At 48.4% G+C, this 23,906-nt stretch overlaps 1 pseudogene; it reads left to right on the top strand.

Moving 5' to 3' along the window:
• The first annotated feature begins 2,201 nt into the window (after positions 1–2,201).
• LOC144100318 (uncharacterized) lies at positions 2,202–4,013 on the top strand (annotated as a pseudogene).
• The last annotated feature ends 19,893 nt before the right edge of the window (positions 4,014–23,906 follow it).

The following is a 23,906-nucleotide window of genomic DNA, read 5'->3' as shown; positions in this document are numbered from 1 at the left end:
CGGTTAGGCAGCACAACTACCTTGAGCGACCTTCAGCTCAACCAAGGATAGCCGTGTATGACCATATGTGGTACCGTTATGGTGTCGAATCCCTGGCCCCTGACCTATGCCCTTTAGTTGACCTTGACATTGGATGACCTTTGGGATGACCTTTGACCTTGAGAACATCCGGTGGGGGGATGTGAAGCCAAGTGATGACATCCGATGGAGGTGTCGCAACATCATCTGATACCACCTCAGAGCCACATGGTCGTGTGGGCATATATAGAACGGCTGTCGCGAGCGTGCAGCGCAGCTACTATGGACGAGCCTCAGACGTTTAGCAAGTGTACTTGCTTTTCGCTGAATTCCAGGTTCAGAAGTAGTTAAACCGGAGACAATTTTTTTTTAAAACAGTTTGTCAGCACCGTAGAATCGTTGCCCGGCTGCGCAAGTAAAAGAAAAATTTGAGGCGACACTAAACATCCGTGTCAAGGGTATGACGCGACATCGTCGATGGGTTATTGGTAGGGGTGTGCAAATATTGAAATTTTTGAGTACGAATCGAATACGAATATGAAGAAACGATGGCTTCGAATACCGAATCGATTATCGAATACCTGTTATGTACAAAAAAGACATTTCAGAAAATGATTAACAAGCAATGTTGTTGCCCTTTTTTTTAAATAGTGTATGGTCTTTGCATCTAAAAAAAAGCTAGACTGCCTCAGTACCGTATAAAAAACATGATGTGCACAGAATTGTATACTACTGGATTAGACAGCATAACAGTATCCGAAATGTAATGAGGTCACGCAAAATAAAACCCATAAAATATCAAGACTGGTAGCAAAAAATAACATGATGACTAGTAAAACCTCATTCACTCGGAGTTCAAGGGAGCGCAAGAAACGGCCGGTTCATCTGAAGGCCTCGATTTATAAAATTGTTCGCCCCAGCCCCTCCCCGAAAAAAAAGGAAACCTACCGAAAATGCGAAGATGCAGTAAGGCCTTATGAGGTGGCTCCATCGCACTAACACCTTAAGCCCGTGACGAGCCAGGGGTTTTGCAGTGCCGGAATAACAACACAAATGCAAGCAAGGGGCCGGGAACACACACGCGTCGGAACAGCGAGATGGTTTATAAAAAGGGAAAGAAATCACCTGCGATGCGTCAGTCGGCGTCCGAAAGCCGTGCCAAGCTGGGATTGGACTATCGGCGAATTCGCGGGCCGACACTTGCAGTCGCCCGTGGCAGCGGCGAAGCTCATAAAGCGAAACTACGTGTCCAATCTATTTTTTGATCTAGCGACAGGGGCCTTCCGATCGTTGTCACGCCTGCCATTACGCACACTGAAGAGGTGTGCGGGTTACAATGCACCGTGCAAAAGGCGGGATTTGTACAGGATTGCTTGCCCTGTTGTGACAACTCTACATGCCCCTTCAGGAGGCTACCCCCAAATTCCGCAAGTAGGCTTTCCCGCATTGCGTAGTTTACAAAACGGGATGGCGGAGGTCACGCTCGGAGAGTTATGAAGGCGACACGACGCATTCTTCGGATGTGGACATTAAATATATAACGTATTACGGATGGATTTAAAAAAGCGCGATTTCGCTTTGCGATTGTTCGAAGCGGGCCATCGACCGTCTTGTTCGCAGCGCGTGTGATGTGTGGGAAAGCCAACATGCGGAACTTCGCACGAGGTTAAGCCTAGTGGCGTCGGAATGCGATCGGTCCGCGTGATAAACGACGGAGACTGAAGGGAATAGGACCCCTGTATCATTTTCCAGAAATTTTTAACTCCATCATCGGGTAATTCGCCTAGATACTGTGGTTTTACCACGGTCGAATTTATGAGTCTGCGCAGTATTCGATCGCTGGCAAGAATTCAGGAATTTTCGAATATTCGGAAATTCTCGGGGAGGCCACCAGGGGGCCAGGGAGTGCGGACGTGACTCACGTCGGTTCCGTGGAAAGTTGGTTGGTCTAGTGGAAATTGTGCCGATTCATGGAATAATTGTTTGCCATCACCTGTGGAAAGTCACAAGAGTCATCTGGGTGACATTTTCATGAGCGTGAGTTGACGTTTGAACATTTTATGGCCTTTTTGTGTCGACCATGTTTCCCGCCTAGCTAAGCCTACTGCTAGCGGTAAACGAACGCGGCGGCTCGGCGACAGCCGAAGCCCCCGGCGCTCGCTTCGAAACGCCGTTGCATGACCATGGAGGTGACCGTAGAGGGTACGGAGATTACACCCGAAGAATTGAGAACCTCGGATTGGATCACTAAAGTGGGAAAACATGTTAAAGAACTGCAGGACCTCACGAGAGGCGAACGGCGAGGAGGCAAAGATGGAGACGCCACATTGGAACGCGGAGCCGAATCCGGAGAGGGCAGAAAGATAGCGGCGGAGGCGAACGCCGCATATAAAAAGCTGGGGCAGAAGAACGCGGAGCGCTCAATTGCGTCGTACCTTCCGCGTTTGCCAGCTAATGACTACAAGATAATTATTCGGCCGAAGAATGGGCTGGCGCTCGCGAAAGTTCCGACTACGAGGTTGAGTGCGGCGGTGCGTATGGCAGCGCAAATTTCATGGGTCAAAGGGCAGGACAAGGACGTGCTGATTCATAACGACAAACAAGGCACCCTGATTTTCAGCACCCCGGACATGGACACTGTCCGGAAGGTGACCAAGATTAAGTCTATCCATATCGACGACGACGAGTACGAAGTCACAGCGTACCTGGCGCCGCACGAGGACTGCGGGCGGGGTGTGGTGCACGGCATCGACCCGAAACTGACCATAGAGGAACTGACAGAGGCCTTCGGCAACCCGAGGAACCCGCCAATACTTGGCGTTAGGAAGATGGCCAACTCCAGTTCGGCGATCGTCATCTTCAAACACGAGACAGTGCCGAGGTATGTGTACTGTTACGACGTACCCCTAAAGTGAGTGCTCTACAAGAAGCGGTACGAGGTGTGCTACCGCTGTGGCGAGCTAGGACACAGATCGGACGTATGTGTCAGCGCCCAAGTTAAGTGTCTGGGATGCGGAATCATAGCCCCACCCGAGGATCACGTATGCGAGCCCAAGTGTAAATTGTGCGGAAAAGGTCACTTGACAGCAGACCGGAAATGCAAGGAAGCTTTCAGGACCCCTTATACGATAAAGAAGAGGCAATGGGAAGCCAAGCTGGCTATGGAAGTCATGGAAGAGGAAGCGCGGAAGGCGAATGAGACCGAAGTAGGAAGGAGCCGGTTCGAAAAGCATCAAGAGAGATCCAGGAGTCAGTCAGGAAACCAGAGCGAGTCGAGAGGGAGATCAGAGTCCTTCCCGCGTCTACCGAATCTGCGGGAAGCGGAGAAGCAAAAGAAGGCCCAACCCGGGACTGCGGGCCCCTCCGGAGGCGCTGTCGTCAACAACCCAGCGAGGCCCAAGTCTCCGAGCCGAAAGGTGGGTTGGGTGAGCGAAGCCTCCCAGGATAAACGCGATGAAGAAATCTTCCAGATTAAGGAAGAAAATCGATTGCTTAAGGCACAGCTCGCAGCGATGAGCAAGCAAATTGAGGAGCTTAGAATAGCGCTTAAGCCTAATGCAGCACCTGCGAAACAATCGCAGATGCCACAAAATCCAGTTGTAAGAGCATCAGAGGAGCAGGGTGCGGCTCAGCCGCCGGCTAAGAAGAGGGCGAAGGAAGTAGAGAAGCCCATAATAGATATGGACACAGAGAAAGTGATAGACATGAAAATAGAACAATTGGAGGCAAAATTTGAGGCCAAATCTAGACGAGACAATGAATGGCGCAAGGCTTTTGAAGAACGCATGTTAGGTATGTTCCAAACCCTCTCAGAGCAGCTGCATCAACGAGATAACAGTGTCGCAGAGCAAATACATCAGAGGGATAATAACCTCACTGAACAACTTAAGGAAGAATTTGCGAAAAGGGACCGGGCGTACGAACACCTCACCCAACAAGTACTAGGAAACCAGATGAATCAGCTGATTGGCAATCATGGCTCACAGATCCAGTAAAACCACCGTTTGGCAATGGAATTGTAGAGGTTTCACGCTCAAGCGTGCTGTCTTGCAGGAATTCCTGAGGAACGGGGGCCGACCGGAGCTAATAGCACTACAAGAATGCGGCAGAAAAGCAAAATTGTCGGGGTACAAATCATACGTAGGCGAGGGTGAAAACACGCAGGTGGCCACCCTAGTCAAACGAAACATCACGGCGGTGCAGCATAACATTGGGAGTACAGAAATAGACCATGCTCTCGTAGAACTGATACCGCGAAGAAAGAGAGAAAGTAGCTTGTTCGTATTAAATGTCTACAGTTCTCCCAAACAAAGGAAATGTGAATTCGGGGATCTCTTCGCAACGACGCGACGTAAGATAAAGAACAACCCGCTGTTGATCGTGGGGGACTTCAATGCTCACCATTCGGCATGGGGATATAAACAGGCTTATATCAAGGGCAGGAAATTGTGGGACGACATACAGACTCATAATCTGGATTTGATAACCGACCCGCTGCAACCCACAAGGAAGGGAAATAGTGTCGCGAGTGACACAACACCTGACCTCACCTTGACGGGGAGCGGCACTAGAGCCACGTGGTGCAATACAAACGAGGATCTGGGAAGCGATCACAAGATCATAGAAGTGGTGGTAGAAGGTGGCCCGACAATTCCCGGGAAACGGAAGGTAGAGGCCGTAAATTGGGACGCTTTCAGGGCACTCAGGGACAACCCGGCTCCCGTCTCTGACATTGCGAAATGAAGCGATGGGGTGGTACGGTCTGCTAAAGAGGCCACCGAAGCGGTGGAAATCGAGGGGGACAACGAAGCCGTAGACAGGAGATTAATAAATCTCTAGAGGAAAAAGAAAGGGTTGGAGGATCGACTTCGACAAAGGAGATGGGATCGGAATATCAGGAAACAGATAGCGGCTTTAAACAGAGAAATTGAAGAGCACGCAATCGCACTCACGAAGCATAACTGGGGGAACGTCTGCGATCAGATGGAGACGAATATGAGTACCACACGAACGTGGCGACTTCTTCGCCACCTCTTAGATCCGGATAGCACAAAGTCAGCGTCCAAACAACAGCTGGAAAGACTGGCGCATCAGTTTGAAGGCACTAAGAAGGAACTATTAGAAGAAGTTCGCAACAGGTACATAAATCACGCCGGACCCGAACCCCTCCCGGACTATGAAGGGGGAGAGAATTCGGAATTAGACGCCCCGCTCTCCCTGGCAGAAGTCAGAGCGGAGATTAATCGCCTGCGGACTAAGTCAGCAGCGGGGCCGGATAGAGTGAGCAACAGAATGCTTCGTAATTTAGACGACAGGTCCATCGCCAACATCGCAACGTACATGCAGGAGTGCTGGGAGAAAGGGACGATACCACAGGAGTGGAAACTCGCAAATCTCATTTTCATTCCCAAGTCGGGGAAGAAACTGGGCCTCGAGAACCTCAGGCCGATATCGCTCACCTCCTGCGTGGGTAAGCTTATGGAACATGTCGTTCAGACGCGGCTCAGTACGTACATAGAGGACAATGGGCTATACCCAGACACCATGATCGGCTTCCAACCAAAGCTGTCGGCATGCGACGTGATGCTGCAACTCAAGGACCAAATTATAGACAAGCAAACCCGAGACACGAAAGTGATTGTGGGGTTGGATGTGGCAAAGGCATTTGACAACGTGAGGCACGTGTCGATCTTAGAGAATCTGAACTCACTAAATGTAGGTAAGAGAGTGTATAGTTACATCAAGGACTTTCTTACGAACAGGAAAGCCACTCTCAAGATAGGGGAAGACTCCATCGAGGACATTATACTTGGTAACACAGGAACGCCGCAAGGCTCGGTGTTATCACCGACCCTCTTCAACATTGCGATGTTGAGACTCCCCGAACTGTTGGCGGACATTGAGAATATAAACCACACAATATACGCGGATGACCTAACATTATGGATAAATAAGGGGAGTGACGGACAAATTGAAAGCTCTCTGCAAAAAGCAATTGACATCATTGAAGAGTACCTGAAACCCAAGGGACTTAAATGCTCGGCCGAAAAGTCAAAAGCACTGTTCCTGATGCCCCCTGGAAAACGGCGGCTTCACCAGAAGCACGAGGCAGACATCCACCTGTATGTCAATGGCGGAGAGATCCCCGCGGTTGACAGTATCCGCGTCCTCGGGCTAAGGATTCAGGCGAATCGGAAGAATTATGAAACGCTTGCTAGGTTAGAAGCTAGTGCAAATCAGACGTGTTGTCTTATCAGAAGAATAGCGAACAGGCACGCTGGGATGAAGGAGGCGAATCTCTTGAGACTCGTGCAAGCCTTCGTAATCAGTAGGATAGTGTACGTGGCACCCTGCCTGAAACTCAACGGAGCGGAACGGAACAAGCTCGAAATCATTATCAGGAAAAGTGTCAAGGTCGCACTCGGCCTACCCCCGAACACATCCACCGAGAGACTTATGAAGCTAGGGGTCTCCAACACTCTCGCGGAGCTCATTGAGGCTGCCCTTACCGCTCAGCATCAAAGGCTACTCGGTTCTGAAACGGGGAGGAAAATTTTAGAGAGATTGGGCTGCGAGCACAAGCATGAACATGCCCGCTCACGAGACATACCACGACAAATCAGGGACAAGGTTAAAATCCCTCCGCTGCCCAGAAACATGCACCCCGCCTTTCACGAAGGCAGGCGCAAAGACAGGTCAGAAGCATTACATGCTAGGTATACAGGTCGACAGGACGTTTTGTATACGGACGCTGCAATATATGAGAGCAAAGCCGCACACGCGGCTGTGGCGGTTAAGGAAGACGGAACCCCGGTGGCGTGCTGCACAGTCAGTGGTGTCAAGACAGTAGAAGCTGAGGAAGTGGCGATAGCCTTAGCCGCCAGCCAAGGAGGGGTCAAGGTGGTCATTAGCGATTCAAAAAACGCTGTGAGAAATTACGAATCGGGGAGGGTGACGGAGACTGCCATCCGTATATTAAGCAGGGAAGGAGGACCCAGAGAACTGGTTCTGCTCGTTTGGGCACCAGCTCACCAAGGACTGAAAGGGAACGAGGAGGCTCATTCGGTCGCCTGAGGTCTCACTTACCGGTCGACCCCTGGGACCTCCCAAATCTCTGGAAGTACAAACAGCACAGAGGATATGCGCGCATACCAGGAAATCACACAATACTACAGACTAAATCGTCAGATTTATCCGGGAGCGGACAAAACGCTCAATGAAAAAGAGGAGGTTCTTTGGAGGAAATTACAGACAGGGGTTTTCCCAACCCAGTACTCTACAGCAAGTGGCATCCTACAGTATTCAGGTCAAAGTGCAAATTTTGCGATCAGCCAGCAAATTTGGTCCACATGGTGTGGACGTGCCCGGCTAAATATGATAGCTCACGCACTATAGAATCCTGGGAGGCTTTGCTCCGCAGCCCAGACCCCAACGTCCAGCAAGACATCATCGGTCAAGCCCTTGCTGCTGCTGTATCCCAAGGGATCCCGGCCGACGGCTAGGGCCGACAGGGGAGATGGACTTCTCTCCTGGCGTTCATTGACTGGTGTTACAATAAAGTTGTTTCTCTCTCTCGGAAATTCTCGAATATCAATCTCTCGACTACGAATACGAATCGAATATCAAACATGTTCGATTCGTATTAGAAATTTAGAATATTCGCACACCCATAGTTATTGGCCATTATGCAGAACTGGCTATTCTCTGCTAGGCATTCATAAGTCGCTGCGTGTCCTCATTCCACTCCTGGCGCAGCGGTGCGCCGGTTAAGCGAGTCACTCCAATTTCTCACTGTTCCTTTAACATGTATCAATAAGAGGTGGTCGGGCTTCAGTTTTACTCTGTCGTCGCTTAATGGGTTTCATCGGTGATATTCCTGAATTTAGTTGCAGATTGGAAACACTTGAGTGGGTGTGCTTATTCATTGATAATCGTGACTGACGCGTAGCCTTACACTCTAAACATCAATATGCCTAAATGGAAGTAGGAAGATAGTAAGCTGTCCTCTAATGCACTCCTTTTAATAAAAGGGTGTGCGTTAAAGGACAGTTAACTCCCTTTTTACTATTTTCTGCTTAGAGTGTAGGCAACATGAGGCGCTATCTCAAATTCCAGGAGAAAGCTGATTATAACGTACGGAAGCGCTTCAGTGAATGTACTGGGAATGGAACGGTAACCAAAAATAACTGGCGAGGCGAAGTTATGACTTTGGAGTCTAACGCACTACGCGGGCCCCTAAAATAAGAGGAGAAATAAATTCGCGTGCGAAAGGTTGTTGCCAGGATGCGCGAGAGAAACCGATTCTGAGAGGCCACGGCAGCAGGAGGTTTCGAAATACCCATATCTGAAGGTGTAGTTCTGCCGGTAATATATCATATAGAAATATTTTTCTGGCCGTGCGTTCCGGATGTGCCACCGGAGCATAGCGAGTTTTACACAATGCTGTGGTCAGGAGCCTTGTAGTGAACTCGACGCGGACGAAATTAACCCAGGCTGCTTCCCTACAGCACTGCTGCCAGTCGCCGTGCAGGGAAAAGCAAGGACGCTTGATAAGCTTCTGAAGTTCATCCATGGCAGCTCCGCTACATGCTCGCGATAGCCGTTCTATATATACCCACACGACCACGTGGCTATGACGTGTATCACATGATCTTACGACACCCCATCGGATGTAATAACGTGGCTTCATATCACCCTACCGGATGTCCTCAAAGTCAAAGCACAACCCGAAGGTCAGACCCGCCGCGGTGGCTCAGTGGTTAGGGCGCTAGACTACTGATCCGGAGTTCCCGGGTTCGAACCCGACCGCGGCGGCTGCGTTTTTATGGAGGAAAAACGCTAAGGCGCCCGTGTGCTGTGCGATGTCAGTGCACGTTAAAGATCCCCAGGTGGTCGAAATTATTCCGGAGCCCTCCACTACGGCACCTCTTCCTTCCTTCTTTCACTCCCTCCTTTATCCCTTCCCTTACGGCGCGGTTCAGGTGTCCAACGATATATGAGACAGATACTGCGCCATTTCCTCCCCCCCCCCCAAAAAAAAAACCGATTATTAACCCGAAGGTCACCGAATGTCAAAGGTCCATTAAAGGTCAGAGGTCAAGGTCAGCTGCCAAGGGCTCGACATCATAACTGTGTCACATATGGTCATGCACGGCTAACGTGGTTGGGCTGAAGGTCGTTCAAGGTTTTTCCCTGGCCTACGCGACGACTGCTTTAGCTAGCGTAGACTTGTCGCTTAAAAAACCGGTCCTTTCATTTTAATTTATAAATTGAACAGCGTGATTCGGACGTGCGTTCTCAGTTGCGCCCAGGTTTTTAGCCCGTCGAGGCAGTTCGGCTCAAGCTTGTACTTACTGAAGTCGTGAGGAGGCGTCGTAGCCGGTGGGGTCGTGGTCGTTGTGCTGGTTGTCGTTGTCGTGGTGGCACTTGTACTGGTCGTTGTCGTGGTGATACTCGCGGTTGTACTGGTCTTGGTCGTCGTCCTGCTAGTCGTGCTACTTGTGGTGGTGGTCGTCGATTTGGTCGTCGCTGGCGTACGCCTCGTGCTCCGTGTTGTGCTCCTGGTGGTCGTCGTCGTTGTTCTCTTGGTCGTCGTCGAAGTCTTCGTCGTCTCAGTCGTCGGTGCTGTCGTCTGCGGCACCAGACGGTGAGTAGACGCCTTTGTAGAGCGAGGCGTGGGAGGAGCCATGGTGGTACGTGCACTTGTGGATGTAGTTGTAGCCGATAAGTCTCCGGGGCTGAACGTAGCCGGACCGCTCGAACTCAAGGTGGTGCTTTCGCTTGGTACCACTGCCTACGTGCTTGTTCCTGGCGGGATGCTTTGGTGTGGTCCAGGGCTGGTCAGTTATGCGAGAAAGAGGAAAAAATTAGCTATCTGTCATTCATACTTGCTTTAAATCCGCTTTGGCAGTTAACTGACGCATCATGAAGACTAAGCGGTTAAAAGTTCTCTGATATTCTAGCACTTATGCAGAGAGCACATGCTCGTGGACGCCACCGCAGCAATCTTAAATATTCGCATTCAAGTTTCAATGTACAAAAGGTGACTTCAATGAAAATGAGCTGAAATATTGATAATGTTGCGGACATCTAAACCCAAGCTTCCGAAATGAAGATGGACACCTATGCTATTTCTTCACTGTGTATGTATTCTTGTTTGGCAAGAATGAGTGCTTCAAAATTTCCTGAAACAGATTCAAGTACAAAACATGAAAATATTTATATTCGCAACTTCTTACCGCAGGTATAAATCAAAAGGAGTATAACATAGCGCGAAAGTTTAGATCAATGTGGACTTACGAGAGCCCGAAAAAGAGCACGATTAATCATCTTGAAAGGTGAGCATTTTTTATGTGTATTATTGGACTTGTCCCTGATTCTAAAGAAAATCTAAATTTCAAGATTTCACCCTGCCTACATAGTTTAAAGCGCATCCTGAACTAACTAGTGCAACCTACAAGATTTACGACCCATTTTTGGGGAGACGTGGCGCCGACAGCCCCAGCACGATGCATACTACATACAACCGTTCTTCCAGCAATGACTGTATTTGATTGAACCGGGCTAAGTGATGCTTAGCTCCGTCATTAAGTCTGAAGATCGTTGAACCCAGGACTAGTGTGTGAGAATAAAAGGCCTGGTTTCTAGCACACCCTGATCGGGCGAAAAGCTCTATTCAGGGCTATAGTAAGGACACTCAAAGCCCATGTGCGGCCGCACTGTGTACAGAGCTTCCCTACTTGACAAAAATTCAGGCACCTAATTGCATAACATTACGACAATCCTATAGCAGAGGAAACTGTTGATGCCTTTACCCGAAGTGACCCCACTTCCGGTCAGGTGACGTTACTTTTTTTAGCCAATAGGAATTTTGGTCTGGAGACACCACTGACCTCCTGCTGAATTATCCGGTGTGGTGACGTCACTTGCTTCCAGGCAGTAGGCAACTTAGTTTCCCGAATAGGATATTAGTGCTATCGCATCATTATACTATCTCAGTGTAGAACGGGACTCGGCCGCTACACTGAAGCCGTTTTGGTTAATGCAAAGATCCCCTGAACACCTGTATATCGTCCAGAATCATCTTAGATCTTTGAAGGAGTATCTTAGGAGCCGGCACCATATTTTCAATTGTCTCAAATGTCGAAAAGCTGGTAAAAAACGTGAGTACCAGATATCAAAAAGAAGGTATGTTATACTAATGCAGCCACTGCTGCGTTCTCTTTCTGCAGGAAGCGCGCAACTCAGTTCCAGGCCCACCTGAGTAGAGGAAACTCGAAATTAGGAAAACGTTCAGGACGCGGCATGCTTCCTATGCCTGCAACGAAGCTCATATTTCGATTAAGGGCTCACCTCCAGAGATGGTCTGTGTGCCAGCAGCCGGTGGTGCTGCAGGATTGCGTATGAAAAACAGCAAAGAATATTAGTAATGGCCACAGAAAGGCTAACTTGACAATGATATGAAGTGGATGTATAATGATTTCACAGTAGTGTTTCCATCACTGTACGCCTCATACTGTGGCTGCTAATAAAGAAATAAAAACACTACCTTAAGGGATTGTATTTCTTTAGTTACGAACTGTTTCTTTTACAAAATAGCATTATTATTCGAAACATGAGTGTAAAAGCATGAAACCTTGGTGCGGGACCGCAACGAACATTGACCTTAAATACGAACAGGGACTACTCACTCATACGATCCCTCTATAGACTGCAGTGTGCCAGCAAAAAGAACAACTGTGATTATAAACTGAGAATTTGCTAAATTGTAAGCTGTTCACAACAACAATGTCATGCCTGGTGCTTCTAGAGAGCGCTCTCGTTGATGATGTCCATATCATTTTGCTTGCCTGCGTCCTTTATGAAAAAGGAAGAGCTACCATAGTCAATCAAGCTGTACATAATTCCTTGTCTATGCACCATATTTGCTCTACCGCAGAGATGACCACATATATCAGTTTCGGAAGCGCCCATTTCTCGGTTTCTGCAACCAGGCCTATAATGCCATTACCCGGCCCACGTGGCTATTAGTCAGCCTATATGGCCCTTATCTGGCCCACATAGCTATATTTGTGCATCTCCACGCCCTCTTGTTTAGCCAACATGAATCCGATCAAGCCCACATGTCTTGTGCAGGAATTGCAGGGCTATAATTCAGCCCACATGACTTATCCGGGCCACATGATTGTCTTGCATTTCATATAGTTCTTCACATTGCAAGTCTCCTGAATGCCTCATATGGCCTTTTGATCGGCGGGCACTTATCCGTCAAGCGTGGCTTGTGTACAGCCTATGTCACAATATCTGGACGAGATTAATTATCCGGCCTCAGTGCCCTTATCCTATCCAGACCAGTTGCCTCTTTCGGGGACTCATGGGTCTTTACCCGGCAAACATCCCCAGATAGTATCGTCATTGACAAGCCGGTCTGTAAGAAAGTTTTTCAGTGCCGCATCCGTGATGAAGGCTACGCCAATGAGTTCCGGACAGCTACCCTATGTGAGTGACGTTTCAGAGACGTCATAAATATTGCTGAGCTCTGCCGTTCACGTTAAGGCAAGGACACCGACCAAGAAAAGAATAAAACGGTGGGGACCATGCAACACAGTCGCCATCTTTTTCGTGGGTTTATGTCTGCCGCCTTTTCGCAGTTAAATTCCTGTCAAGAATCTTTATTCTCCACTGAGATCAGACGCTGTACACTTTTTTTAGTACTCTCAGCTGCACTGCTGGCTCTACCCAATAAATTCACACCAGGAATGCAGCTTTTAGGATGCCTTTAAAAGCTGCTTCTGACGTGGCAGTGCAGGCACCGACACCTAACCGCGTTAGCAATAACTTTCGTACTTACGTCCTCCGCCTGGCGCAGGAACCCTGTAAGTGGCTTTCTCCATTTCTACGGACAAAGTGCAGAGAAGGCTCACGTAAGTAATGACTCAACGAAGAAGCACTCATCGGACACTGCTCGAAACTAGCCTGTAACCGTAGTCTTGAATCTCATTCACTGCGGTTCAGTGCCGTTCCTTTCTTTACAGTTACGTTTGCCTAAAAGTAAAATAACAACCATGAGAAACTGCGTAGTTGAGTATTCCACCAGCGTGATGGTTACGCGATGTTATGACTCGTGAGTTTAGGCAGGCGTTTTCATCTTCTCCGTTTTAATTAAATCTGTGTGCAGCAAACAGCTCATTTCGTTTAGCTTTCGCAGGGCACGTATCCCACCTACATGGCTTGCGTATGGCCTATATCACAATATCTAGACGAGATGACTTAACCGGCCTCAAGGCCTTTAACCGGCCCACATGCCTGTTATCGTGGCCAAATGGGTGTTATGGCGCATAAGAAACAAATGATCGTTTCCTTGTTTGTATGAATACTTATGAGTTTTATATAGGGGTGCATCGATATTTCCTAGAGCAAGAGATATTGCTCCCTTCATGACGGATGAAAAAGTCCTACGGGGACGACCAAATCAATTACTACAAAATGCGAAACATTTCGGAATACCTTTCATCACCTCTTTCTGTAGTTTTCGTACGGTGTGTCGTGTTTTAAACTATCCAAACAAACAAATCCGTAGTATAGGTCCTATCTTCAATCAGTCTTAGAGCAGGGAAGAAATTTCAACTATTGATCTAGCAGGAAGAGTTAGGCTTAGCAACGACAGACAATTCTAAGCTCAAATGGCTGCAATGAATGTCAACATCTCCGAACGCAAAGATTATTGCCGTAATAAAAAAAAACGAAACCGGCTCAAGCCTGCAGGTTTTTCTTACGCGTTTCGTCACCATGTTCGCCTGCAAAAAAGAATCCATGCCACAGTTAGAGGTTGAAATAGGAATGGAATAGTAACATAATAAAACAAAACTTGCTTCAAAGTTGGGTCTTCTATGCTTCAGGAGCTCAGCGGCAAATTACGGAACCTTAAGACTAAGTTTCTGATGTGACGTTTTGATTTTTGAAAACAGTTATCGGGCGTTTGAAACTGAATGAACTAATTTTAAGCAATGCGCTAACGGCTGACGGTGCGTACTGATCGCTTGGTGGGCTAATGGTCTATTTGGGCGAGTCCTTCGTATATTTTCAACGCAGAGTTATAGATATTTTAAGAGGTTAAATTACCTTTACAAATTCTGTGAACATTTATTGCTATTAACGCGAATTTAGTGAACTTGCTTTGAATTCCCGCCTTATTTTGGCGTGAACATTACTTGCACCCCGATTAGCCCAATGATTATAAAGTTCCTGTACTCCGAAATTCGTACTACAATAATCATCCATATTACAAATATAGCCCGCGTCTCACTAGCGCTTTATGGTCAGAAACTCACAGCTTCTTAGGGACATAGTACTTCCGTGCGCTGCGCAAAAAATCTTTCTATTTGTGTTAAGCAGACAGGGATATTGAAATGAAGGGCTTGTTATGAGATACTTAAAAGACGCGAACAGTCATCAACACAAGGAAAGCACGTGGGCAAGATAGTTTTTAATCGTTCATGATAATTATTTAGTAATCAATAGTGTAATCACTTTAGGAATGAAAGGCATTTGATAACAAAGTATAATTTCCCAGCCGTAAGAAAAAACAAATCCCATCTGCAACCCGTATCCAAAACCTCGAGCTCCGTATGTCGCCTACGGTGCTCGACAAACTAAGTTTTGGCGGCAGCTGTTCACTCTTCTACTTTCGGGGCTATTTATGCTGCGTGCAACCAAACCTTGAGAGTATTGAACAGTGGCAGCCTCGTTCGCTGCAGCGGAAATAGATGTGCTGTATTACGGCGAGTGTTCCGTGAAATGTCATAAATGATGACGGCGGCAACTGTGCCAGAAGACTTATTCTACCTAAGGCACCAAGATTGCCAAACCTGACGCCCTAATTCAGCTATCCAGCAGCAAATGGTGGAGAAGTGAAGTATTGCCTTGCGACATAATTATTAAGGAAGTGAATAATAACCGAAATCATCGCATTTGGCTGTTGTGTGTTTGTTTGTTTTGTAGCGATAGGTACACCTTACGGAAGCATTTCGAGCCTTCAGCGTGGTGGCGCCGCCACCCTGCCACGTGGTTGGTCACGTGGTGCGGAGCAGCTGCCGGCGGCGCGGCGCCGTCGCTGATCACGTGTTCGTCACGTGGTTGGTCACGTGACTAGCCACGTGGTGCGGAGCAGTTGCTGCTGCTGGCAGCGCGGCGCGACGGCGAAACCGAGCTGCAACAGCTGTGCGCATGCGCCGTGTCAAGTGGGACGAAGATGAAGAAACACCCAGCGAAACGGAGCGGCTAAATACCACTGACTATCAGCACTTAGCATATAATTGGAACGTCCGTTGTGTGAGGTTACAATGACGCGGTTGCGGTGCAGGATTCCAAGTTTGAATTTATATCTATGCAGGTGTGGGTTGACACCGACGAACCTATGTGACGCATGTGGGAAAGTTGAATCTTTAGACCATTTTGTCCTCTACTGCCGAAAAGTTCGCACTTCAGGGAAAGATTTACCTGGAGGTCCCTCTCTCCAGGTTAGGGCTCCCTTTATCTTTGCCAGTATTATTATCGTTTGGTGCGAATGCCAAGGGATTTGCATTGGGTTCTGCTAGTGGGTTTCTCCACGATTACATAATTGCAACTGGTAGGTTGATGTGCTAATTCTTTTAAAGTTCTACGAGCTCTTATTTTTCACCAAAATGCTGTCTGTTATTTAACTGTCAATATTCTTCTCTTGTTTTTATTCATTGATTTTTCAAAATTCACGATTGGTGCTACATTTTTGTCATCATCTTCCATGGAAACTTCTTTGTTTATTCAACTACACCTTGGCCAATCCCCCCGCGTGGGTATGTGCCATATACCTGGGGTGAAGAAGAAGAAGAAGAAGAATGGAGCGGCGAAAGACTGACTATGCAATTCAACTGAGCAAGTTCCACCCGGCCAGCTGTCATGCGTCACAACAGGTTTAACCGGAGCTAAACCACTGCCAATTTTTTTTCTGAAGCCTTTGTGGCAAGCTGCACACCTTCCGATTGGGTTGTGGCCAATCTGCCTACGTTTACATATTTATATATATGTGCACACACACCTGGCAAGCCTGCCCACCGTGGGAGGTGGCGATTCACCCTGTGTTTGTGAAGCCCGGAGCTCAGTGCCTACAGGCTGAGCAGTCATCTTGAAAGCAGGCTCCCTTGCCACACTTATCTACAGCCCTCCTAGAGAAAGATACCCAGTTTTTCTCTGTATCAGTATTATCCTTGACATCACACTTGGGCCCGGTTTCTCTTAAGTTCCTCTTTAAATGCAATGCTAAGCCACCTTCAGCCTTTCCTATGAAAATTCTCAATTCAATTTTCTTTTTGGCCTCATTCCACCAACTATAGGCCTTGCAAATTGCATTGCATTTGCTTCTTTACCTATTTTTTCGCGCTTCCTGAAGTTTGCTTTGGAATTTGTTATCATCATAGTCGTGTTAGTTGTTGCCATTTGTTGTATCCTCTCTGGCAATTTTTTATTTAGGCTTCTCGTTTTGTCTTCTTCCCTGTTGTTTTGTCGGGGCTTAGCTTCCCGGGTTTGTCATTTCTTGAGTGGGAGTTACGCAGTTTTCCTCTTGGTCTCTTTGGCCGTTGGACTGCGTGGGCCTCACTCCCTTTCAGCCATATTAATTTGTGCGGATCGAATGGTTCGAAAACAGTTGATAACCGAGGGCAGTTTATGGGTCGATCTTGTGTTTCTGCCTTTGTCTACAAGCGCTGTGTATCCCATGATGTCTTTGTATGGCGACGGGTGTATAAGTGCAGGCACCACAATACAGTCTGCAGCACTGCCGGAATTTCAGCGTGACCCTCATAGCACTCACTGCTGTAGTAACCGGAGAGCAAGAGAAGAAGAATGATCATGATCTCAAACAGGATCACGATGCAACAGCAGATAAGGGGAAGGGCTTCGTCAGGATAGCTGTCCTCTTCCTCAGTTCTGCGCTCCCTGCAATCAATCAATCAATCAATAAATCAACCAATCAACAAATCAATCAATCAATCCGTCAGAGGTGGCACATACCCAATAATTCTGGACAAAAACATTTTTGAACAGGAAAGGTTTTATGAGCGAAATTTTGTCATATATTCTAATATTTCACTATAAAAATTAATGCATCCGCAGATCTCCCTTCGGCGGGCTTACACTTTTATGCTATTAACGTTCTTTCCTATCGTTCCCCATTGGTTTTCTATGGGCGTCCAAACTGCTCAATGCAAGCGATGGAAAAACTATAAAAGATTTTGCTACGTACATTGTTAGAATGGATCATTACCTTTATTATTTCCATAACAGTACCTTACAATTTTTCACTGTGAAAAAGTTTTGTCCCAAAATGTATGCGTGTTTCGTTGAAGGTAAAGGACAAAAGATGCCCGTGCGCTGTGCGATGTCAAAGCGCGCTGAAGGACCTTAAGTCGACCACCCTGACAGTGCTTCTTTCGCTGTGCCAGTTTTCACTCAGTCCTGGATTGTTAATTATTGTAATTGGTTATGCGGAAAGGATCGACCCTGCAACTGTGTCACTCTCTGTTGATACCTTCTCCGCGACGTAAGCAGAGCGATGAAGGAGGGAATTAATGACGGCAAAGGAAGAAGAGCCTTAAACGGGGTCTACAGATGAATTTTCACAGTTTGTAGTCTTTTAAAGTGCATTGATTACCCTACAGCACACTGGCGGTCTTCACGCCTCGCTCGTAATAAAACGAGGATCCCGCGGCCGCTATTTGATCGATCTCGTGCTCAGCAGCCAAACCCCGGCAGTCATTGAACCACCCCTCAGAGCGCAGCTCAAAATGTCAACCGATAGAAACTGTTACAGCACAATTCCTCTCTTCGTAACGTACTCCCAACTTCAGCACCATGGTTACTACCATGCGCTTTCTTCGTGGACACCTGATACGCCATCTAGGGGAGACGCGCAGTGCAAATCTTGCTTGGGTGCAAATAATAATAATGAAATTAATAGTCTTAACTCTCGTCATTGCGTACAGAAATGAGGGATGTGGTGAGAAAAAAGTGAGGACGCTTGACTGTGTGCTCACTGATTTTGAGGCAGCGGCATAGAGCGAGAGATATTGTCACTGTTTACATGTAACATATACACACATGTAGTGTAAAGTAAAAAAAAGGAAATACAACAAAGAATAACACTTCATACAAGGCTTCGTACGCATATCCTGGTGGCGCTGTCCGTGATCAAGAAAGGTTGGAATAAAAGCTTTCAGTGAAGAAACTTCGAACGGTGGAAAATCAAACACGAAGGACATCAATATTTAAATCAAGTAGTCTGTGTTAAAGTAATGGGAATCGGTAATTAAGCATTTGGTATGCGCAACTAGTTCGCGCAGCAGGCATAGTCAAGAGTGGCTTGTCACGTTGTGGGTACGGAGCTTGGAAATGCTGGTTTGAGACTGAATGGGAAACTGTATTCCAGGTGGGATTTCTGTTCAGTGGTGTAATATTTAATTATGCGTCGGCTGAACCTACAATTCCTCCGGGGCGCAATCACAGTCAGTGCGAAATAACTTAAAGAGTTCACAACGGGAGATATAATTTATTTGAACTTACCCATACCCAGAGACCATTTGATTCATCTCGCCGCCGCTTTGCAGCAGGCTTCGCTCGAATTCTAAAAGCGAGAAAGAAAGTGACGACTTCAGTCATATCTGTATTGGTATAGCTAAACTGTACAGCTCTAGTGGTCGCATTCCGAGTTTCCGGGGTATGCTGATTCCCCGGACATAATCCAAGATGGAGGCCTCCCAAGTGGTTGTCATGGTAACATAGGTGGTTGCATAATGGAATCAAATGAGATGTGGAAGCATGATGCCCGAGTGTAAAATTCGTGGGCCAACCGTTTGCCGCAGAATGCTGCAGATGGTGTCATTCGAATTAGCGTTTCGTGCAGCATAAACCCTAGCTAAGTTAGAGTCTAGCTCGCCGCGGGGATTCGAACCGGTAGCTTATATCAGGTGTGTTAACGTTCTATATTCGATCGCTGCCTAAGCGTCGACGAGAAAGTGACGCGGTGGAGCACGGCGCAGCACCAGTGCTCAAGGAGCGGCCTGAGGGCACATATGAATGCTAAGTTGAGAATGATTAACTCCGCGTATATGTGAATTAACTCATTAACACAGTCGCGTCATACCCCTAATGATGAGCTTAATTGCCCACTCCAGTTTTAACCAGTGTGCTCAGTGGCAGTATGCTGAGAATCCCAAATGTATAATATGCGGAGCTCACTGGCGCGGTTCGGTTGCTGGGCGTAACGGCGTGGAATGGAATCCCACCAGCCGCGGCTGCATTTCGAACGAGGCGAACGACAAAAACTTTCGTGCGGTGCGCGTGAAAGAACCCTGGGAAGACGACTATAACCTGGAGCCCTTTACTGCACCCTTTCTCTTCGCTAATGTCCACCTTTTGCACGTCAGACTCCACCTTCCATACCAACAGGGAAAGTTGAAGGAAGTGGCTATATTGCTAGCAGCCGGCAGAATCGACCGAAAAACCGAATGCAGTATTGTATCGCTGTAGTCACGTGACATGCAGAGCCAATTCTCTCGAGATTTTTCATTTTTGTTCTTACAAATGAAAAAAGAAAACTGAACACCTCATTATGTGTTTTCACTAGAAACAAACCCAGCGCAATCTCATCCGACAGGCTGAGCAGGCCGCAGAGAAACAAGACATCGCGGCCAGCATCCAAGGCGGTGTTTGCCCCGGACATCATCGGCCTGTGGCCGAGGGTGCTGGAGCGCGCACCTTCTCTGTTGGACAAAAAAGTTTGCTCCCTCTCTCTCTTCCCCTAAGACTGCGTCGTATTTAGGTAGCATTCCGAGATTCATTGGGTTAGCTTTGACTGCCACCTGCCGAGAACGTTTTGTGCCGGGAATTATGGCGCCAGAACAGCTGGAAAAAGAGAATGCCGGTAATGTTTCATTGGCTATGCCGATGTGACGGGAGTCAGCCAATGGGGCCAAACTGCCGGCAAAGTTCGCTGCGGGTTTTTTGCCAGCTGCCGGCACAGCAGCCTCGTCCAAAGTTCAACGTCCTGAAGCTCCTGAAAGCCGCCGTACTGGAGGGCTCCGGATTAATTTCGACAACCTCTGTCTAACCTGTGTCGACATCGCGCACCACATGGACGCCTTCAGAGTTTCGCCTCCACTGAAACGCGGCCGCAGCAACCAGGATAAGGTCCTGCGCGCTCCGACACAGCAGGTGACCGCTCCAACCCCTCGGCCACCACGGAGGGTGTTGAAGACAGCCACACGGGAAATATGCTCTTACCTTCCGTTATATTGATGGTGTGGGGCTGTCTCGACGCGCTGACCAACGCGCACCGTTCTGCAGGACTGCAGGGCTCCGCGTGCAGCTCTCACGCTAGTGCAAACAGCTCGGGCTCTTCGTGTCCCGTTTATACTTCTACGGTCCCTACGTGGCGCTGCCTACGGCGTCCCGAGGAAATAAAGGTAGAGGATGAAATTGAGGGCTAAGGGAATTTGATAAAACAAACGAAAACTGCTTTCAGGAAAGGAAAGCCCCTTAAGTGTCTCACTTTTCACTGGAAACCAGAACCACGCTATGAAAGAAAGGATGAAGATAAAAAAAGAACCAAGGAAAAAAATTAAAAATTTTTTTTGGGGAAAGGAAATGGCGCAGTGTCTGTATCGCACATCAGCGGACACCTCAACCGCGCCGTAAAGGAAGGGATAAAGGGGGGAGTAAGAGAAGAAAGGGAAAAAGCGGTGCTGCAGTGGAGGGCTCTAGAATAACTTCGACCCGCTGGGGATCTTTATCGTGCACTGACATCGCACACCACACTGGCACGTTTGTGTTTCGCCTCAATCGAAAAGACCCGCCGCAGTGGCTCATTGGTTAGGGTGGTGTTGGTGGGAACATCTATTGCCAAATACAGAGGGGGCAAACCCCCTAACATGGCACGAGGCAACCCTTAGGGGGCTGCCCTTACAGGGCAATGGACGGCCCTTGGAGGGCTATCTGCTGCAGGGCAGATCTGCGTCGGTAATTTTCCGGCGCTAGTCAGCAGCAGCGGAGCTGGCCAGGAGAGTCTCCCAGTATGACTCCGCCGTGGTTGGGAATGGAGGGTGTGGAAAGCTAGGACATGTGAGGAGGACATGAAGAAAGTCTCCCGGTTTCCCGCAGAGCTTACAAGAAGAAAGGAATTGATCGAGGTAGCGGGCATGAATAAGAATAGGGTAGGGAGCAGTTCGGGTCTGGAGTCGGCGCCAGTAGGAGGCTTGGATTAAGGTTAGGGACGGAGTCGGCGGTGTGTAAACGCGCGGAGTATCTCGGTAGTAGTTAATAATATCTTTGAACGTAAGCAAATGTTCCTGCGATGGTGGAGGAGGCCTAACTCCGGCCCGGAAAGTGAGACCCCGGGTGAGGGAGTGGACCTCCTCGTTACCCGGGAGGCCTGCGTGTGCGGTGGTCTAGACAATGGTTACGGGGCGGGTGTGGTGCCAGAATCGTAGAAGCGGAGCCGCGGTTCGAGATATCAGGCTTTTGGCGAAATTGGATAGGACGGATTTTGATTCGGAGATAATTTTGGTGGCAGAGGCGGATATGAGAGCGAGTGCAATGGCCGCTTCCTCTGTAAATTCTGATGAGTCTGTGGTGACGCATCCTGATGCAATTAGTCGGTCCTCAGAATTAGCGACGGCGAGAACCATGCGGGAGCCCGATGAGTACGCTGCCGCGTCCACGTAGGCTACCTCGGAACTGTTGGCGTACAGCTTGTGCAGGGCTTTGGAGCGGGCTGCCTTGCGTTCTCCGTCGTGCTCTGGGTGCATGTTCTTAGGGATTGAAAGGATGATGAGATAAGAGCGTAGGTCTGGATGTAGGGGAACACCCTCGGTAAGATGGGTGATCGGGGTATTACCTAGCTGACAGAGTAGAGTTCGGCCTGCCGCTCTACTCGGCAGGCGAGTCAGCAGTGCTTTTAGGGTGCCTTCTGCCAGTAGAGCGCTCGGCTACTCATTCGGAGTTCCCGGGTTCTAACCGGACCGCGGTGGCTGCGTTTCCAGGACCAGGCAGCAATTCACGCAGAACAGGTTGCCATTGCCCTGGCAGCCTCCGACTCCTCCTCCAAACGCATAATAACCGACTCTCAAGGGGCTTGTCGAAACGTCGAACAAGGCTGGGCTTCTCTCCTGGCTTATGCCATCTACCAAAACTGTACTGTGGCCAAGACTCGGATCCCACACACCGATTTCTTGTTTGGGCTCCAGGTCACAAAGGCCTCCACGGAAACGAAGCAACTGACGACGCCGCCTGCGCGCGCTCTCTCTCCGGGCATTTCCCACGGGACCCGACGCTGACCAGGACTCCGATTTTAATCCGGTTTACACTTTTGAGGAAATATGCGATTATTACAAATCCACGCACACAACTCTTCCCACCCCGTGCGAAGGGCTGGGGAAGGCCAACGAGCAGGTACTCCTGCGCCTGCTCACTAACACGATGCTGTGGCCGGCAACCCTAAAGCATTTCAGTCCTCAATTCGACGGTCGGTGCTCGCACTGTGGGAGGTGTCTGATACCTACCACATGGTGTGGGCTTACCAGAAAAACCCATCCCTACCCCCTATCCCAAACCCCACCCTGGAGGACTAGGAGGTGACCCTGTCCGGCAGCTGCACCCTCGAGGCCTAAAGGGCCTTAGCGCAGCGCGCCCGGGCTGCGGAAACAGCCAGTGCGGTGCCTGACTAGGCTTCCCACCTAGTAGTTGTAAGGGTGTGACCCTTGAGGTCACGACCCCCAACACCTCTTTATGATTAATAAATATTTTCACCACCACCTGCGTTTTTATGGAGGCAAACGCTAAGGCGCCCGTGTGCTGTGCGATGTCAGTGCACGTTAAAGATCCCTAGGTGGTCGAAATTATTCCGGAGCCTTCCACTATGGCACCTCTTTCTCCCTTTCTCATTTCACTCCCTCCTTTATCCCTTCCCTTACGGCGTGGTTCAGGTGTCCGCCGATGTGTGAGACAGATACTGCGCCTTTTTCTTTCCCCCAAAACTAATTTTCCTCCATCGAAACGCGTCCGCCGTGATAGGATTCGAACCCGGGTACTCCGGATAAGTAGCCTAGCGCCCTGACCACTGAGTCACCGCGGCGAGTAAAAGAAAGAAAAGAGCAAGAAAGAAATAAATAAAAAAAGAAATAAGGAAGGAAACACGGAAGGAACAGAGATAGAAAGTTGAAAAGAAAGGAAGGAAAAGAAACAGAAAGAGAGAGAAAGAAAGAAAAGAATAAAAAGGAAGAAAAAAGATGGAATTAAGAAAAGAAAGAAACAATCAAATAAAGGGAGATTGGGCATCCATGGAGACCTTTGTCGAGCACTGATGTCGCAGAATCCACGGGCACCTTTTGCGTTTTGCCTCCATCGAAATGCAGAGTCGACAGGCGAATTTTTGGTTCACTCAATAAACTAGTGAGGGTGCTAACCGGACTCAAAGCTTAACCCTTGGCGCCGGCCCCATAAGGCAATAAACCGGACTCGAGCAATTGAGCCCCAACCGTACAAGCAGCCGCCGTTTGCAGTTAAGGCAAGCTTCCTTGAAACGAAGAAAAACCAGCAGCAATGTTTCTGACGAGTCCTAGCGAAGTACTGTTAGCTCACAGGAAACGTATCACAAAGTGTTTGCGTTTATTCCTTTGAATCCGCCGCAGGAAACGGTTTGTATCTTCGTAAACATGTATATCATGGAGCCTTTGACACAAGAACCAAGGTGCAATTTGTCTGGACATGCATATTCATTCGAATGCACTGCGGCAAGAGAATTTTCTATAGGAATAAGAAGGTGCGTAGCAGATGTCAGTGCTCTCCTATTCTTGCATTGC

Source organism: Amblyomma americanum, chromosome 8 (assembly GCF_052857255.1).
Source record: "Amblyomma americanum isolate KBUSLIRL-KWMA chromosome 8, ASM5285725v1, whole genome shotgun sequence".
NCBI lineage: Eukaryota > Metazoa > Arthropoda > Arachnida > Ixodida > Ixodidae > Amblyomma > Amblyomma americanum.
Note: the sequence above shows the minus strand (reverse complement) of the source record. Positions and strands in the feature narration are given on the sequence as shown.